The sequence below is a fragment of the Podarcis bocagei genome (assembly GCF_964188305.1).
Source record: "Podarcis bocagei genome assembly, chromosome: 16".
Lineage (NCBI taxonomy): Eukaryota > Metazoa > Chordata > Lepidosauria > Squamata > Lacertidae > Podarcis > Podarcis bocagei.
In genome coordinates this window covers 39,094,856-39,115,540 of record NC_138142.1, presented here as the reverse complement: position 1 = coordinate 39,115,540, position 20,685 = coordinate 39,094,856, and the positions used below count along the sequence as shown (strand labels likewise).

Here is a 20,685-nt window from a genome sequence, read left to right as displayed (position 1 = left end):
AGTCTGGCGTTTGTTATGAAAACATGCTGTTGCGTCCGAGTTTAACATAGCATATTTCTTAATTCGCTTCATGACAATAATTTCCAAGCCAACAAGAACTCAAACCAAGTTTCAAGTTATTAATGACCGAGGAAGGCAACATTTTTATGTGTCTATCAATTTGCACCTTGGTTTTTGTTAGTTTTTCTTTTCTTTTCAAAATTACTCAGAAGTCCCAAGCCAACCCTGGAGAATTTTTTTGAGACTTAAGAGTGCATAAGTAGCTTTTTTTTAAAAAAAGCAGCCTGCTTTTTTAAACATTGTTCTTCGCACCACAGTTTATTGCTAATTGCTTCCAACAAATCGATAATTCTAGTTCTTTGCTTGCAAAGGTCAAGTCCTTCCTTTAAAAAAAGAAGCCATTGCAAGTTTCTGCAGAGACGAGGACTAATTTGGGGTGCTGTTTCAACGTGTTTCCTATTTCCAACGTTTTATGCTACGTTACCAGATTGGCACTTTCGGAGTGGAACGGTGACTTCTCATAAATAGCGGTGAACCAAATATAAAGCACAGGAAAGCATGCGTCATGCTCCTGTATATGTTTACTCTGGAGTAAAACCCCGCTGTGTTTAGCCAGAGCTGATGCCTAGCGTGTGTGTACATGGGGTTGCAAGTCTTAATCTCACACTAATTGCACAGAGGCACTCCGTGAAGTTCAATGGTGTTTAAGTGATCAGGACGGCACACCAAAATCTCTTTTTAAAAAAGTACTGCTGAACGTGGGGGTGCCTGGAGGTGGGAGGGGATGCAGGGTTTGTTTTTTTTTAAAAAAAGTGAAAACCATTAAGTAGGATTTAGGGGTAATCATAATATAAGCAAACGAGACCGGATTATCGCCTCTCGCCTTGTTCTTTGCGTAGCGATAAGCCCTCTTCTCCTGGGATTACTCGACTCAATTTTAAATGAAGCAGAAGGATTAGCGGAAAGGCTTGGAGGTGGAATAGTTACACACTGCCCCGTCACTTTACGGGCCAAAACATCTCGATTAAGCCATCTTCCTCCCTGCTTCGACCGGGGGATCGGCACCATCAGTGGAGAATGGGAGGAGATTTCTCAAACTCTGCTGTCCTCCTACCCCAGATGGACTGAAGAATCCACTCTTTTCTGCTCAAAAAATATATGTAGCTGCAAAGTTCTCTCGTTGCTATTATAACATTAGCTGATGAAGTCCCCCTCCTCTCTCTCGCCTTTTTACTAAGGTACAAAGAGCAACAATGAACTGCAGGAAAGAGAATAATTGTTTCAAAGAGTTGAAGGTGCTTTGAAAGAGGGATCACCGCCCAGGGCATGTGAACCAATCCTTCTCCCCACCTGTGGCTAAAAGGCTGGGCAGGTTTTCGGTATCGCTTCTAAAACCTGTTTGATCGGCATCAACGGTGGGCAGTAAAGGAACGGCGGGAGGTCTACTTTTGTGAAACGGTTTTCTTTCTTTGCCGCCTCCCTCTATCTATCGCTATTTTCCATCAACCTGTTTTTCTGTTCCATCACGAACTCTGTGATGATGATAACACCACTCTGGATGGAGGACCAGAAACTGCTTGCATTGTTGTACAGGCATGGATGATCATCTCAATTTTGGGTTTGCTGCACATCTCATTTTTGCCATGTTAAGTTCAGTTTCAGTTTCCACTTTGCCTTGTGTGTTCAGAAGTTCTAATGAACATTAATAGGCAGTTTAGATATCTGGTTCTTTATCAGAAGCTTATCATGTAAAACAATGTGTACTAGTATATGTTCCATAAAACAAAAACAAAAAAATACTGTTTCCATTTAAAATCACAGCTTTAGTACAAAACTTGCCTAACACACATATTTTTGCAAGAGCTTTTTGCTAATTTAATGCATTTTTTGTATTTCATGCACACTTTCCATCATGCACACAATTTCTGCAATCATTTATAAAAGTTGTTTGGGTTGCAAGCGGTTTCGTTTGTTTGTTGGAGAATTGTTTTGCAAAATTCATAGTGAATTTTTCAAAGAACAGCTGTGGTTTCAATTCAAATGTTGTTTCTGGAAGCGAGACTTGGGCAGTTTTGCATTCAGAGACAAACCAAGCCAAATTTCTCCTCCATTGTGGGTTGCCTACATAATTGTGGGTTGCCTTCACACTCCAAATCTGTGATGCGGTGATATTCGGGGACTTCTGCTTTCATTTACTCTTCCAACATCTGTATTAAATTCTCTTTTCCTATATGACCACTGTTACTTCTTCATATGCAAAATCAACCTTACAGAAATTTTATGATTCAGTATTGTTTAAATTAATCTGGAATTACTGTGTGTGTGAGTGTGTGTGTGTGTGTGTGATCACACAAGAATGTTCACAAAAATTCGGATAGTCAGTACACATATACAAAACTTTCTCCCACCATCTCCAGTGACGTGTCCCTACTATAGAACTTTCAAACATTAAGATCAAACTATAGATGGACAAAATGTTTCTGCTTTCATGAGTTAAAAAAAATCACAACAGATAGAGAAATAAAGAGGATGGGAATAAATGTATTTTTTTAGATAGATTAGCAGCAGAATCCTAACTGTGTCTACTCAGAAGTAAGTCCCACTGAATTCAGTCCTGCTTGCTCCCAGGTAAGTGGGGATAGGATTGCAGCCTAAATTATTTCAAGCATTAACGATTTCTGTTGGAATTCTGGGCTGGGTCAAGCCTTTGTCCTGCTCAAAATAAATTCACTGAAAACAATAGAAAGGGCTCACTTAGGCACATGAATTTCACTGAATCTACTCTTGAGTAGTTGGACAAAACCCTCTGCCCCGAGAGTGACTTATTTCAATTAGATAAGACCCTTGAGCATTCATTATTGGCCTCTATTTTGTTTGCTTTTTATTTGTTTGAAAGGGAGCTATCTCTCCACTTCTTAATCCCATTTTCCTGAAGAGACGTGCATAGTGTGACCCCCACTGTCCTTTCAAGACAAGCATTTAATCCTACAGAGAGAGGTGTCTCTGGCCAGTAGAAGGACCTTACAAAGTAGTATTTATTCATTCTCCAGTAATCAAGGACCATAGGAATCCAAGACCATTTTGGAGCTGAAACAGACTCGAAAGAGACAGTAGAGAAAGTCAGTGGTAAATTCTCAGCAGAGCTCTCCAGCTTGTGGGTCCTATCCCAAGACAGAGGAGACCCGCTGTAATTAATGGGCATCAGTCCATTAATTTCAGTGGGTCTACTCTGAGTAGGGCTTAGCTGGCAACAGCCCCATGAAATGGATTTTGTGCCATCGCCCATCCACCTGACCCACTTCTAGGGCTTAGAAGTTGCCTGGTTTGTTCCCCTCAGATGATCTATCTCAATAACAGCACCGCTGCCACCTTATGTTAAAGGCTTTATAGTTATGGAACACATATATAGATGGGGAACGACGTACAAACCCTAAAGTTATAAATTCAAGGCTTTATTGTTATCGCTGAGTTAAAGCATTTATGTGTTGTAGGGTTGGGGGGGGGATAGTCCTTGATGGAGCCCCCTCCATTTGTCAACAGAATTCTTCTGCTGAGTATCAAGAAATTTCATTTTGCTTCAGGAATCTGCCCAATTTTGGGAGTGGGTGGGTTGGGAGGAAAGCCCTGATAATTAGTAGAAGTTCCGAAGGATTTGTTAGTGGGGGTGATGTATTTGTGACATTTTCGCTTCCCAGGAAAAAAAGAAAATGTTCCCAGGGGAAAAACCAGAACGTTAAATGCCCTCTCTCCCGTAATTTTAGATTTTCTTCCCTCCCCTGATTTGTTTTGCAGGACAAATTGGGGGGCCCACCCACGCTGAAATCCCACTGAAACGCCCCCCCCCCGATTCCCTGGTGTTGAACGAGGTGATGAATCATTTGCACCCCTTCCGATCTGAAGTCAAAATGATCCGCAATGGGATGCAACACTCATGAAATGATTAAAAATAAATAAATACCGGAAGGAGGCTCTGGAATAAAAGGTACATGTGGCCAGCATGACTAAGCTGCCATTAGTTTGTAATCCTTGATATTATCTACTCCCTAATGTTGCAAAGTGAGGGATTTGCCCAACAGCTCCTTCCCAATGAAATCCAGGCAACTAGCGGAGGAAGTTGCTCTGTGTCTTTGTGGCCGTTATGGAAGCAACTGACCCAGCTACACAAGAAGATAGCCAAAGCGTCTTGGACCCTCAGCTCTCCTTGTCTGCCTTGTGCATCACAAACCTGCCACACAACACTTTAAGTTTATTGCGGGAAGCATCCATTGAGGGCGTAGGAGCGGACCTCTGAAAACTCCAGCTGCCCTCTCTGTTACCTGCCTCTAAATCTGCACTCAGAACTGCCCCAAACCCATCTTCTGCTCCCGTAATCTGGCAGTGGTTTCCTCCAGTCCAAAAGATCTGCTTTCGCTGACATATTTTTTCATTGGGAGCTTTTTAATTTAGAGAAAAGGCGAGCCAGAGGAGATGAGGCGGAGGTGAATTTGACTCTTCATGGTTTGAATACAGAGAAGGCAAATGGAGAAAAGTTTTCCTTCCTCTCTGGGAAGATTAGAACTCAGGGGCAGGGCTGGATTTAGGTTTGATAGGACCTCGGGTTAAGAACTTTGCTTCAGGATAAGAACAGAAATTGTGTGGTGGCGGCGTGGTGGCAGCAGGAGGCCCCATTAGCTAAAGTGGTAGCTTAGGTTAAGAACAGTTTCAGGTTAAGAACGGACCTCCAGAACGAATTAAGTTCTTAACCCGAGGTACCACTGTATAGGGTATGTTCTTAGTTTCTTATGTTAGAAACACAAGAGAAGGGAAACTCAGTAAGATGCCTATGAAACTGTCTGTGTAAAGACTGGACAGAACAGTTCTGAAAGTGATCATGGTCTGAACCATACATTACATGCACGTAATATAATGCTTGTTGTCTTTGTCCATGGAGTTGTCTTTGTTCATGGAAGTGAGAGCTGGACCATAAAGAAGGGTGATCGCCGAAGAATTGATGCTTTTGAATTCTGGTGCTGGAGGAGACTCTTGAGAGTCCCATGGACTGCAAGAAGATCCAACCTCTCCATTCGGAAGGAAATCAGCCCTGAGTGCTCACTGGAAGGACAAATCCTGAACTGAGGCTCCAAGACTTTGGCCACCTCATGAGAAGAGAAGACTCCCTGGAAAAGACCCTGATGTTGGGAAAGATGGAGGGCACAAGGAGAAGGGGACGACAGAGGACGAGATGGTGGGACAGTGTTCTTGAAGCTACCAGCATGAGTTTGACCAAACTGCGGGAGGCAGTGGAAGACAGGAGGGCCTGGCGTGCTCTGGTCCATGGGGTCGGACACGACTAAATGACTAAACAACAACAAATATAACGCTTTCAGGCCTTTAAAAAAACAGATAAAGAAAAAAAGAATAACACAAGCGCCAAGAACTCACAATAATGAGGCCTGACATCATCAGAGTGGTATGCTTGGCATTCTGCGCATCAGATTTGCACATTGAGAGCTCCTAACCATGTGTCCAGAATGGCGGGTGTGCTTGCTGATCTATCTTCCCGTTTGCCAAGTAGGGAATCGCCAACTCTGTCCCTGCTTTTGGTACGGCTATACAAAGAAGTGGTTAAATTGCTCCTCACCTTTTTAGGGGAGGGGGGACATTTTCAGTGGTGACCAAACCAGCAACTTTGACCTTCCTTCACGTCTGCATCAACATTAGTCTTGTTCACCCTCGGTGACCTCAAATCACTTAGGGAGAAAAGCAGACCTATGTGGCTTCGTTATGCACTGACCTCTGGCGATCTCATTGGGTCAGATATTGCATGGTGACTTTGTCCCGCTCGATCCCTGATTGGTTGGGGCCACCCGCCTGACTAATTCAGGGTTAAGGGAAGCAGCAGCGGGAAGAAAGTCAGGGAATGTAACTGGGAACATTTTTCCTGTTCTGCCTTGTATTTCCAACATGCCCTGTATTTCCAACATGTTTGCCTACGGCCAACTACTGCCAACAAAACAAAAAAATGACATCACTTGTCCTGCTGTCTGCTGTGGTGAAATTACATAATTCACACTGTCATTACATTATCACATCCCATTCAATTCAATGCAAAGGAAACTCGATGCAAATCGGGAGGGGAAGACGCACAGCAAATTATGTAACATTTCTGAGCTGAAAGCAAGAACGACAACAACGAATACCGATCGTGTTTGCTGCATTGCTTTCTGTTCTGGAAATGGGGTGAATAAGCAAACACCAACAATTTCCTCTCTCTTTTCTGTTTCCATTGGAATTCTTTCACATCCATAGTAGGAGGTGAATATTCATAAGGGCCGGCTCTGACGTTGGGCAGGGTGAGGCGGCTCCCTCAGGCGGCTGGTTTTGGGTGCCATCGGTAGGCAGAAAATTAGTCATGTCACCCATTATTGCTGCATTTTCACTGTGAAGGAGAGGAGGACAGGCACTTGTGGAATGTTCACAGCCTCAGCTACCATAATAATAATAATTTATTATTTATACCCCGCCCATCTGGCTGGGCTTCCCCAGCCACTCTGGGCAGCTTCCAACAAAATATTAAAATACAGTAATCCATCAAACATTAAAAGCTTCCCTAAACAGGGCTGCCTTCAGATGCCTTCTAAAAGTCTGGTAGTTGTTGTTTTCTTTGACATCTGGTGGGAGGGCGTTCCACAGGGTGGATGCCACTACTGAGAATCCCTCTGCCTGGTTCTCTGTAACTTGGATTCTCGCAGTGAGGGAACCGCCAGAAAGCCCTCGGAGCTGGACCTCATAGTCTGGGCTGGATGATGGGGGTGGAGACGCTCCTTCAGGTATACAGGGCCGAGGCCGTTTAGGTATACAGGACCATGATAACTTGAGTGGCCATGCAATGTGGATGGTGTCATTTGCAACGTTGCCTAATAGTCCTGGGCTAGCTGTAATAGTCACACAATAGATGCCTGTCTAGTTTCCCCCCTAGATGAAGGCATTTCTACCCCATCAGAACAACCTGTTGTTTTGCCCAAAGACAAAAACGGATGAATACAAATATTCGAAGGCTTGTAGATAACAGGAAAGCAAATGATTCTTGGACACATTACTTGGCTCTTTCTAGAGATGGGGGAAGATTTTGCTTTTTGCAGCGGGCAGACCTAATCTGATACTCTCCCGTTTGCTTGTCAATCGGAAAACAACTCCCAGGTTTTCGCCTCCAGATTCTCCAGTCCAGTTTCAGGGAAAGTGTGCAAAAAAATACATATTATATGTAAAAAAAATTGCACAAACTTTTTTTAAAAAAATGAACCAGTGCACTGGAAAGTATATATTTTATGTTGAAAAGTGTTTAGGTTTTAAGAGTGCATATCTTATTAGGAGCGGGGGGAGGCAATACAAGAGGCTTGCAAGATGCAGACATTTTTGCACATCCTTCCAAAATAAAGACCCACACAAAGCAGAATGGAACGGATTCGTGAGTGAGCTCCAGCGAGACTGCAGGAGGACAGGAGAAGCTGCTGAGGTCCACACCAAGATCTCTCCACACACAGCTGCAGGAATTTGCTTTTGCAGAGTGCATTCAGAGAACTGAGACAAACTAGGCAAGGCAGAAAGCTGCCTCTTCCTGAATCAGACCACTGGCACGTCTATCGGCACTGACCAACACTGGCCCTCCCGGGGTTCCGGGTCTTTCCCAATGACCCCAGAAAGGGATTACAAAGAGATTACAACCTACAATTTCCTTCAACAATGCATCAAAAAGTTGAGTGGTTGGGGCAAAGGCACAGAAATTCCACAGTGAGAAACACAAACTTGATATTATCACAATCACGCCAGTGCCAGCCAGCAAATGTTTTTTTTGACGAAAGCTGCTCCCTACCATATCGTGCGCAGAAATGCACACCAACAACTTTTCCTGCCTGGGACTGCCTGCCTCGGTTGTTGCGATTATTCATCTCACAAACCCGCAATTCAACCCCACATTCTCCTCTGCGGAAAAGGCCACATTCCCAGTTGCCGTTACGGAACTCAGCTGAATTGCTTAGTTCAGGCCATGATGCTCCCCGAAGCCAAACGAGAGGCGTACATTTGATCAAATCGTTTAGGTACAAAATTACCCAGAAGCGTGGGTTAAATAACCAAAACGAGTAAATATTTGAAGGAAACAAAACCACACACACTACTTTCAGCATCCAAGACAGAACACACTTTGCAACAGAATTCAGCATCTATGTTTCACTAGGTAAAAGGGACTGAAGATTCCTCCCTGTTCAGAGCCGAGAACGAAGGGGAAATCACACCAGCAATGTATCTTAATAGGAAATCTAGCAAACATCCAATTCCCTCCCTCTCCTGCTTGCCACAAATGGCTTACCCAGTTGATTCCCCGGCGGTCTCCCTGCATGATCTCAGCCCTTGAGTTTCCCAAAGGCGGCTGGGCTGCTTCGGAGATGGGCCGCGAGTTTGGTAGCCCCATGAGTGGCATTGTGAAGGGAAATAAGAGAAAGAAGAGAGGGAGAGAGAGAGAGGGAAAGGAACTAAGGGGGAAAGAAACCAATTGGTCCCTAATCTGCTTGAATACACTCCTTTTGCTGAATCCATCAATTTAGCGCAGGCTTTGTTTTCAGGTTCCCCCCCCAAAAAACTAAGTCCCTTCTTGTGAGGCCGTCTGCAAAGACTGGAAAGCAGGATAAATGGTTTGGAGAGGTATCTTTAAAAAACAACAACACACATGATAAAAAGTTTATAAAATTGCACCTCCCTCTCTTGCAGCACTAGAAGTCCTGGACGAAGCTGGATGTTGGAAGATTTAGGACATATAAAAGGAAGGACTTCTTCATGCAACACATGGTTAAACTATGGAAATGGCTCCTGCAGGAGACATTGTAGGCCACTGACCTCGATGGCTTTAAAGGAGGATTGGACAACTTCATGGAGAAGGCTGCAGGCCATCTGCAGAGTCAGAGTCAGCAAAGCTTCTGAATTCCAGTTTTTGGAAACTGCAGGAGGAGACAGTTGCTTTTGTGCTTAAATCCTGCTTTCCCACAGACATTTGTTTGGCCACGATGAGAACAGGATACTGGACTAGATGGGCCTCCTTTGGGCTTGATCCGGCAGCCAGGATCTTCTGGTTTTCTTATGACAACTGAATCCAGGTGGGGTGTGGGGTTTCGCGGCTGCCATTATAATTACAAGCGCATGGGAATGGAGTTGAGCGATGACCTAACCTGGGGAGAAAACAGCAAAGGCCTGAGGAAGAGAGCACAGCAGAGGTTATATTTTCTGAGAATCCTCTGGAAAAACAATCTCTCAAAGGACCTGTTGATGGCATTTTCCCATTGTACGGTGGAGAGTGTATTAACTTATGGTCTGTGCATGTGGTTTGGGAGCTGCGTGGTAAGGGAAAAAACAATGCTGTCCAGGGTTGTAAAGGCTGTGGAGAGAATAATTGGGTGCACTCTTCCCACTTTGGATCAAATCTACGCTTCCAGGTGTCATAGGAAAGCTGCAGAGATAGTGCAGGATAGTGCGCACCCCAGAAATGATCTCTTTCAGCTTCTGCCTTCTGGAAGAAGGTACAGGGTTATGAAGACCAGGACTAGCCACCTGAGAAACAGTTTCTATCCAAATGCGATTTTGGTTTTAAACGCAGTGTAAGGTAGTCTCTATGGGAGTATATTGTATTTAATTATGGGGTATCAGACTTTTTAGGGGGCTAACCAGGCTGGGATAGCAGGCTGGTTGGTTTCTGAATGTCTGATGTAGATTTTCAATTTCGTTGTTTTTTAATGGGACAATGACAATAAAGATTATCGTATATTTTGAACTGTGTGCTTGACAGTGTGCAGTTTGACCTGGCAGGGAGTGTGTGTGTGTGTGTGTGTGTGTGTGTGTGTGTGTGTGTATTCTCCATCCCCTGGGCTGATGTCTCCTGCAGATTCCACAGCTATAGGCTGCCTCGTGCTATTTTAAGAGCAGAGAGGCCCTTTGTTCTTTTAGCTGAAGATATATTAGCAAACCATAATGATCCGATGATATGTTAATTGAGCATTAACGCACCTCGCCGGTTGTAGAGGAGGTGAAACGTGTCTTTATTAAGAGACTTGTTCCTAAAGTGCTGGAGGACTGTGAGACTCCTTTTTCCCCAAGTCATAAATTGCTAACGGTTAAAAAAGAGCAAAATATTAAAATGACAAATGTTGAAAGAAATAGCAGCACATTGTGGATAAAGGCATATTGCAGGATAAAATAACCGTCATACACCTGGGCTGTGGATAGAGAACATTTGCAGCTCTCCAGAACTAAAACCCTCCAAATAATAATAATAATAATAATAATAATAATAATAATAATAATAATAGTAGTAGTAATTACCCTGCTCATCTGACTGGGTTTCCCCCTCTGGGAGGCTTCCAACATATAAAAAACAATAATAAAACATTAAACATTAAAAAACTTGCTTTTACAGAAGGCTCTGGGGTTGGGTAACTCCATACCCTCCAACATTTCTCCGATGAAAATAGGGACGTCATAAGGAAAAGCGGGACATTCCTGGATAAAATTAGAAACCAGGGTGGTATCTGTAAATTCAGGACTGTCCCTGGAAAATAGGGATGTTTGAGGGTCTGAGATCTTGCTGGGATTACTATTTTCACCATCATCTCTGACCACCGGGCCTTGCTGGCAGCTGGGGGTTGGTGGCCCAATGGCCTCTGGGGGGTTTCACATGTTCCTTAGCCTTGATTTAGACAGCAAAACAAGAATGGGGAACAGTCATGCCTCTATCTCCATTCATCCCTGACCATTGGGCTATGTTGGCTTCTGGGAGTTGAAGATCCAGTAACAACTGTAAGGTCACAGATGCTCATTATCCTCGATTTAGGCCAAAGGCCACCTAGAAGGGGAGAATTTTGAGATGGCATTGAAGCAGCGTAAAAATTTTTGAGTGTCTCTCGTGGTGCAAGGAGTCACACATCTTGGGGAACTCTACGAAGAAGAGTACATTTCTGAGCGCAATTCAAAGTGTTGGTGCTGACCTTCAAAGCTCTCAACAGCTTTGACCCTGTATACCTGAAGGAGCGTCTCCACCTCCATCGTCCAGCCTGGACACAGAGGTCCAGTGCCGAGGGCCTTCTGGTGGTTCCCTCACTGCGAGAAGTGAGGTTGCAGGGAACCAGGCAGAGGGCCTTCTCGGTAGTGGCGCCCGCCCTGTGGAACACCCTCCCACTAGATGTCAAAGAGAAAAATAACTACCAAACTTTTAGAAGACAACTGAAGGCAGCCCTGTATCAGGAAGTTTTTAATGTTTGATGTTTTATTGTGTTTTTAATATTCTGTTGGGAGCCGCCCAGAGTGGCTGGGGAAACCCAGCCAGATGGGTGTGGTGCAAATAATAAATTATTATTATTATTATTATTACAGGGAGGTTTTTAATGTTCAAGGATTTTTGGGTTTTAATTTGTTGGACGCTGCCCAGAGTAGATAAATGAATAAGAATAAGAATGGAATACAGAGAGCACAGAAGAATCTCAATGAAAAACCGAAGAAAGAGGGAATGGAAGGAACTCAACCAAGAATGGAAGAAGGAATCCCACATCTTGGCCAACTCTATAAAGAACGAGGAAAGGACAGAATGGAAGAGTGGAAGGAAATCATTGATGGATGGAAGGAGGAGCACCACATCTTGGATAACCTTATGAAGAAGCAAGGGGTGTAGCTCAGTGGTAGAGTAAGCAAGCTATTTGCCATGCAGAAGGTCCCAGATTGGTTCCATGGCCTCTCCAGATAGGTCTGGGAGAAAACCCAGCCTGAGACTCTGGAGAGCTATTACTGGCTCAGTCAGAGATCATGAAGCTCTTAATCTCAGGGCTGTGGGTTCAATCCCCGTGTTGGGCAAAAGATTCCTGCATTGCAGCGGGTTAGACGAACCTTGCAATCCCTTCCAACTCAACAATTCTATGATTCTAAGCTACGTAGGCAATACTGAGCTACATCGAACCTGATGGTTGCAACGTTTTTTTAAAAGTTGTCCCCAAATTTCCCCCACAAGGCAATGGAAGCTGGGACACTCTCTTGCAAAGAGGGTCTGAGCTTTGTTTGGTTAACCAGGTGATGGCCCGACAGCCATCTCCCCCTGTTTTACTGCAAGTTCCCAGGGTCAGTATCCTCCCTGCGCTGCTGAACTCGGGAAGGAAAACATGTCGCCCGAGCAGTGTCACTGTGAAAACACAATGGAAACGACTTTGCCGTCTTCCATCTCTGAGAGGCTGGTGATTTAGAGTATTCTTGGTTCCCCAGGGGGGTCATATCCCACATCCTGACGGGCTCCATAAACCAAAATATTTCATTTTGGTGTCGTCGCAAAACCCGACTCTGTGTCCTTTACTGGACACCCCCCCCCCAAAGCTGTGTTGTGTTTAAGGATAGCCTAGTTTTGTTTTGTTTTGAAAAAAATAATATATTAGTTACCACTCATTCTCTCTGTGTTCGCAAGCAGAGAAAGTTGGTCCGGTTGTTTCCATGGGAGAGTTCAAGAGTTGAAAAGCCTCTTAAAAATGAATAAATGATAGTAAATAATATAGGGTATCTCGGGTCCAGAGAACTCAGCCAAAATGGCGCAAAAGCGTGAGAGCCTCGCTCCCCTTTGGCATTCCTGAGTTATTATTAACAGAAGGATAAATAGCCATTTTGGCCCCACACGATGGAAACGAAACACTCAATTAGACATTGGTTGCGGCTACGATTTCCCAACAAATGTCCCCTAGTTTTGGGGGTGAAAATTTGGTGTTTCTTTTTTAAAAATATATTTAGGTTAAATAACGGAAACCAACATATCAATTAAGAAATATTCGTACCATTCCAGCAGGCTGAAAAGTTGAACACTATCATTAAATCTAGTTACAGGTAGATAGCCGTGTTGGTCTGCCGTAGTTGAAACAAAATGCACGAGCCAACCACACGAAAGCTCATGCCAATAACAAACTTACCATATTTTTTGCTCTATAAGATGCACCAGACCACAAGACGCACCTAGTTTTTGGAGAAGGAAAACAAGGAAAAAAATATTCTGAATCTCAGAAGCCAGAACAGCAAGAGGGATCGCTGTGCAGTGAAACATCCCTCTTGCTGTTCTGGCTTCTGGGATAGCTGCGCAGCCTGCATTCACTCCATAAGACGCACACACATTTCCCCTTACTTTTTAGGAGGGGAAAAGTGAGTCTTATAGAGCAAAAAATACAGTAGTTGGTCTCTAAGGTGCTACTGGAAGAACTTTTTTTATTTTGTTTCAACTATCATTAAATTTACTATTCCAAAACACTACCAAAAATACTATTCCTCCACCCCAAACCTGTTAGGTTGATTTATATGTATTAGTTTATAATAACTTAATCATAGTTACTAGAACCCCTTCCCCCTCCGCAAACCATTCACATACAGTAGGTGATGTTACCTCTTCACCACTGCGAATCTTAGCTATCTTTGCAACAGTTATAAAATTACTATTTCTCGATCATTTTCTGAGATAACGTCCCTCAGATAACTAAGTAGAAATATTTTAGGACCTAACGGTATATGATATCCTTGTTGTTGTTTAGTCGCTTAGTCGTGTCCGACTCTTCGTGACCCCCTGGACCAGAGCACGCCAGGCCCTCCTGTCTTCCACTGCCTCCCGCAGTTTGGTCAAACTCATGTTCGTAGCTTCGAGAACACTGTTCAACCATCTCGTCCTCTGTCGTCCCCTTCTCCTTGTGCCCTCCATCTTTCCCAACATCAGGGTCTTTCCCAGGGAGTCTTCTCTTCTCATGAGGTGGCCAAAGTACTGGAACCTCAGCTTCAGGATCTGTCCTTCCAGTGAGCACTCAGGGTTGATTTCCTTCAGAATGGAGAGGTATGATCTTCTTGCAGTCCATAGGACTCTCAAGAGTCACCTCCAGCACCATAAGATATCCTACTATATCAGAAATATTAGCCTGGACAGATTTCAAATATGTTTGTAACTGAGAGCAATTCCGAAAGTTGATTATATAGCCCGCTTTACTCAATTCACAGGTCCGGGATTTGTCTGATGCCAACTTATATATTAAATTAATCTGTAGGGTGTTAAGTACCATTGGTCAAGGATCTTAAAGTAATTCTCTTTTAGGTCAGCTGAAATTATGTCAGATGGAAATTTGTCCCAGATTCTTGTGTGTGTGTGATTTCCCAAGGAATTTTTGGAGGAAGCCAGAAAAGTTCTAAGAAATTTTAGGGGTAGATTTTCAACAGCTTGGAACGAATTAATCCATTTTACATTACAGTGGACGCTCGGGTTGCGAACGTGATCCGTGTGGGATGCATGTTTGCAACCCGCAGCATTCGCAACCCACAGTGGTGCGTCTGCGCACATGCGGGTTGCGATTCGGTGCTTCTGCGCATGCGCAAAGCGCAATCTAGCACTTCTGCGCATGCGCAAGCTCCGAAACCCGGAAGTAACCCATTCCGGTACTTCTGGTTTGTGGTTCATAACACGAAAAAGCGCAACCTGAAGCATCTGTAACCCGAGGTATGACCATACTTTCTATGGGAAAGCGCGCCTTGGTTTTGGAATGTTTTGGTTTTGGAACGGACTTCCGGAACGGATTAAGTTGGAGAACCAAGGTACCTCTGTATTTTATTGTCTTACAAGAGTTATCTACCATGGAGCTACCGCCCCCTTCCACGGCACCTTGTGGTGAATGGTGCGTAAGATATCAGTTCAAATAAATCAAGCATTGAGTTTATCTTGACTCCGGAGCGGAACAAATTGCCAAAGTACGCTGTCCAGCATGCTCTAGCGCCACCTAGTGCTCACCTTGACACTTCACACACGCTCCCAGTGAGGAAGGGTTCATTCATTCTGAGCTCTTAAAGGGAAGATGTTGCTGTGAAACAGCTGTGGGTTCCATCCAATGCCAGATTTACGTATAAGCTAAACAAATTGTAGCTTAGGGCCCCACTCTCAAAGGGCCCCCCAAAAAATCAAAGGAAAAAAACAACTGGATATACATTTCCAGAATATAAGAAACAAATAAAACCTACATACAGCAACCGTGTTTTGTGTTGTGTAGCCTCCTATGATGTAGGTAATGGGCCCCTCCTGCTAGCCTGCTCCCTAAAATGTCACTGGTTTGCTCATTTCTATATATAGGGTGCCTACATTCTGCATGGACTTCATATTCTACATGGACTTTTCAACAATTACTTTGATAAAATTCATATTTTGTTATGTGCAAATAGCTTTAGGTCCATAAATTACCATATAGCATATATTCAACACAAAAAACAGTGACAATTTGTTGTTAACAAAAGACAGCTGGTCATATAAAGGGCCCCATTACTTTCAGTAGCTCAGGGCCTCATCAAACCTAAATCCGGCCCGGGTTCCATTCCAGCTTCTCCAGGATATTGTGACCCAAAAGAGGGGACCCTCTTTCCCCTTCAGGACAGAGTTAGGTAAAGGTAAAGGGACCCCTGACCATTAGGTCCAGTTGTGGACGACTTTGGGGTTGCAGCGCTCATCTCGCTTTATTGGCCAAGGGAGCAGGCGTACAGCTTCTGGGTCATGTGGCCAGCATGACTAAGCCACTTCTGGCAAACCAGAGCAGCACATGGAAACACCATTTACCTTCCCGCCGGAGCGGTACCTACTTATCTACTTGCACTTTGACGTGCTTTCGAACTGCTAGGTGGGCAGGAGCAGGGACTGAGTAACGGGAGTTCACCCTGTTGCAGGGATTCGAACCGCCGACCTTCTGATCAGCAAGCCCTAGGCTCTGTGGTTTAGACCACAGCGCCACCCGTGTCCCAGTGTAAATGTGTAGGAACTGCCATGATGTTGAATTGGGTCCTTCAGACCACCTTAGTTGCACATAGATTACAATCCAGGGATAGCCAACCAGGTTCCCTCAATATGTTGTTGGACTCCCAGTTCTCATCAGGTCCAGCCAACATGGCCAATGGTCTGGAAATGTCTGGAGGGAGCCATTTTGGCTACTCTTGAGGTGCACACTTACTTACTTGGGAGCAAGTCCCATTGAATTTAATGACTTACTTCTCCCAGGCAGTATTGTTCAGTTTTCCACATTCATTCTTGGCCTTCTTGGTAGTGGCACCTGCCCTGTGGAACACCCTCCCATCAGCTGTCAAAGAAATAAACAATGCTCTGATGTTTAGAAAACATCTGAAGGCAGCCCTGTTTAGGGAATTTTTTAATGACTGATGTTTTAATCTATTTTTAATCTTTTGTTGGAAGCCGCCCAGAGTGACTGGGGAAACCCAGCCAGATGGGCGGGATATAAATAAATAAATAAATAAATAATAATTAGCAGATTTTTTTTCCAAATCCCCATGAAAATTCAACAGCATTTTAGGGAGAATTTTTCCTAATGAACATATATTTTGTACACAGTTTTGACTAACATTTTTGCAAGCTTTTCCTCATCATATAATGCATTTTTGTATTTTGTTTTCACTAATATAGCCATTTTTTAATGCAGGTTTAACATCGTTTGGGGAACTGCATAATAAAATTTGGACAACTGCAAATTTCAAAGGAGGGTTGTGCTTTGGTTTGGTTCACGCATTGTTTCAGAAAATGCAAAGTTAATGGGTTTGGCTTTAAATGAAAACGGAATCAAGTTTCTCGCTCCTTAGTTAAGTCCCATTTATTTCAGTGGGACCTAAGTCATGATTAACTTTTCACTCTGAATTCTCCTCCTCTTCCTTCTAAATTCAACATGACCCCGGAGTATTTCAAATTCCTATATGGGCACACTGCGGATGTGGAGTAGAGACCGTTAGAGTGATGGACTTCCACAAACCCCAAAGAAATAACAGATAGAACCACGAGGTTCTTCTTCTAGGCCAGGGTTTCCCAAACTTGGGTCTCCGACAGTTTTGGGACTACAACTCCCATCATCCCTAGGTAACAGGACCAATGGTCAGGGATGATGGAGTTGTAGTCCAAAAAAAGATGGACACCCAAGTTTGGGAAACCCTGTTCTATTCCTTAAAAAGGTAAAGGTAAAGTACCCCTGCCCGTACGGGCCAGTCTTGACAGACTCTAGGGTTGTGCACCCATCTCACTCAAGAGGCTGGGGGCCAGCGCTGTCCGCAGACACTTCTGGGTCACGTGGCCAGCGTGACAAGCTGCATCTGGTGAGCCAGCGCAGCACATGGAACGCCGTTTACCTTCCCGCTGGTAAGCGGTCCCTATTTATCTACTTGCACCCGGGGGTGCTTTCGAACTGCTAGGTTGGCAGGCGCTGGGACTGAACGACGGGAGCGCACCCCGCCGCGGGGATTCGAACTGCTGACCATGCGATTGGCAAGTCCTAGGCGCTGAGGTTTTACCCACAGCACCACCCGCATCCCCCTGTTCTATTCCTTCCAACCTGCTAATTTTGCTTACATGTTGCTGATCTTTGCTGGTGTCAGAACTCACGTTACCTAAGTTGCTCTCCCAACTTTTTTCCAGATTTGGGGTCAAACATAAACTCTGCCAGTGAATCTTCCCTGCGTCCAGAAAACGGCAACTTTAGTTGGCTGGCATGCCAGTAATTGGTCCTGCACGTCACCAGAAGTCTGTAGGTGGCCGGTAATTTTCAGTGGTTCCAGCTACCAATGGAATGGAGACGACGCCATCTGCTGGGAAGCCTCCCTCAAACTGCTTTTGAACTTCCAGTTGTTGGAGCATGGCTCTCATTAGTAGAATGCAACATTTTTAAACTCCTTAACCCATTGCACTTCAAATAGGCATTCCAGGTCTCTGTCGTTTTCGTGGACTTTCAAGACCTTTCCAATGAGCCTTTTAATCCCAGTCTGTTTTTTAATGACTGATGTTTAAATGTATTTTTAATCTCCTGTTGGAAGCTGCCCAGAGTGGCTGGAGAAACCCAGCCAGATGGGCGGGATATAAGTATAAGTAATATATTATTATTATCATTATCATTATTATTATTACAATGGATGCTCGGGTTGCGAACGTAAACTGTGTGGGAGGCACGTTCACAACCCGCAGCATTCGCAACCCGCAGCGCCACATCTGCGCACACGCGGGTCATGATCTGGTGCTTCTGCACATGTGCAAAGCGTGATTTAGCGTTTCTGCACATGCGCGAGAGCCAAAACCCTGAGGTAACCCGTTCCGGTACTTCCGGGTTCGGCACGGTGCGCAACCTGAAAACGTGCAACCTGAAGCGTCTGTAACCTGAGGTATGACTGTACTATTGTAAATTGCTTCTACATATGGAATTGTTTTTGATTGCTTCTGTTGTTGATGTTTTCCCCCAGTGGAACTGCTCTGAGATATTTTATGGGACGTGATTCATAAATGGAATAAATGGCTCCTTACTTCTCTCGCTCTGCCCTAGCCACTGTGATCCACGTGACGGTCACCTCCAGACTTGATTACGGTAACTCACTCTATGTGGGGCTGCCCAGAAACTCCAGTGGGTGCAGAATGCCGCCACAACACTCCTTACGGGGTCCTTGCCGCAGGATCACATTCACCCGGTGCTATACCAGTTGCACTGGCTCCTGGTGGAGTACAGGATCAGGTTTAAGGTTCTGGTTTTAACCTTTAAAGCCCTACACGGCCTAGGACCCTTGTACCTACAGGACCGCCTCTCCACGGAGGACCTTAGGGTCTTCAAACAAAAACATATTGGAGATCCCGGGCCACAGGGAGGTTAGGCTGACCTCAACCAGAGCCAGGGCTTTTTCGGCCGTGGCCCCGATCTGGTGGAACACTTTGTCACAAGAGACTAGGGCCCTGTGGTACTTGACATCTTTCCGCAGGGCCTGCAAGACAGAGCTGTTCCACCAGGCCTTTGGCCAAGGCACGGTCTGACCCCCTCCTTCTGTAACCCTCATAGAACTCTAGCCCAATGGTAGCCATTAATTTGACTCTGAATTGATTTTAGAATGAATTGATTTTAGAATGTATTACAATTAATTGATTGTGAGTTTATGTAAACTGTGCTATTTTTACTGTTGTTAGCCGCTCTGAGCCCGGCTTCGGCTGGGGAGGGCGGGAGATAAAAAAATAATTATTATTATTATTATTATTGAAAAAACGGCCAAGCAAATAAAAAACAACAGCATTCCTGACATGTTTGGTCTGGAGTTAGGAATCAAGCCTATAATTTATAGAGATGTTTGTCGCATCGTCCCCAAGTTCCTTCAGTAGAAGAGCTTTAAAATAAAAACATATAATGCTGAACATACAGGATCCCACAAAGCTGTTGCGTTAGTGCCGGGATTTATGCTTAGAATCATAGAACTGTAGAGCTGAAGGAGACCCCAAAGGGTCATCTAGACCAACCCCCTGCAATGCAGGAATCTCAGCTAAAGAATCCCTGGCAGATGACCGTCCAACCTCTGCCTAGAAACCTCCAAGGAAGGGGAGTCCACCACCTTCCAAGAGACTCCACCTTCCACTGTGAAACAGCTCTTAGAAAGTTCTTCCTGATGTTTAGTCAGACTCTCCTTCCCCGCAGTTTGAACCATTTGGTTTGGGTCCTACGCTCTGGAGCAACCGAAAACAAGTTTGTTCCATCTTCCACATGGCAGCCCTTGTGGGCATCTGAAGGTGGCTCTCCTGGTATGCCCCGTGGAGGACCTTAAGGTTCACAAATGACAAAAGTTTGGAGGTCCCAAGCCACAAGAAGGTTAGATTGGTCTCAACTAGGGCCAGGGCCTTTTCAGTACTGGCCCCGACTTGGTGGAACGCTCTGTCACAGGAGACTAGGGAACTGTGGGACTTGACATCATTCCACAGGGCCTGCAAGACAGAGGTGTTCTGCCTGGCCTTTGGTTTGGACTCGGTCTGACCCTTACGTTTCCCTCCCCTTATGGTTTTGACTTTTAAAATGAGGCTGCATTTTAAATTGCATTTTAACCTGTATTTTAAATTGGTTTCCCCCCTATTATGTTTTTACTGTAATTTTACTGGTGTTAGCCGCCCTGAGCCTGGCTCTGGCCAGGGAGGGCGGGGTATAAGTAAAAATTATTATCATTATCATTATCATTATCATTATCATTATCATTATTATTATTATTATTATCGTATCACATCTGAGTCTTCCCTTTTCCAGGCTAAACATGACCGACTCCCTCAATTGCTCCTCACGTGGTTGCACAACCGTACTTCTCCTCTCCCTGCCCCTTCCCCAAATCTGCACTGTTTCCCATAATTTATGCATTATTATTATTATTATTATTATTTGCAAAAAATAATCTAAGGAAAAACCATCTTCCGCAGAAACTGCTGCTTGCCTTCTATCACTGTGCCATTGAGAGCGTGCTCACTTATGGCTTATGTGTGTGGTACGGAAGCTGTACTACCCAGGACAGGATGGGGTTGTGCAGAGTTGTTAAGGCAGCAGAGAGCATTGTTGGCTGCCCACTCTCCACCTTAGAGCAGATTTATGCCACAAGGTGCCATAGGAAGGCACTGGACATAGTAAAAGATCCATCGCATCCTGGTCACTGTCTCTTCGAGCTCCTGCCGTCGGGACGGAGATACAGGACGATGAAGACAAGAACGAGCTGTCTTAAGAACAGCTTCTTCTCCAGAGCGATTTCGGCCCTGAATGGGAAGCCCGGACTTTGAAAGTCATCTAATCTCCCTTGCTGTATTATACTGTATTGTTTAATTAGTGTTTTTATGGAGCAGTCAAGTAATTTCGTTGT

General features: G+C 44.5%; 1 pseudogene across 1 annotated transcript in view; it reads right to left on the bottom strand.

Moving 5' to 3' along the window:
- Positions 1-20,685, bottom strand: part of LOC308575098 (heat shock 70 kDa protein 1B pseudogene) — a 264,638-nt pseudogene that overhangs the window by 22,125 nt on the left and 221,828 nt on the right. The window lies entirely within an intron of this gene.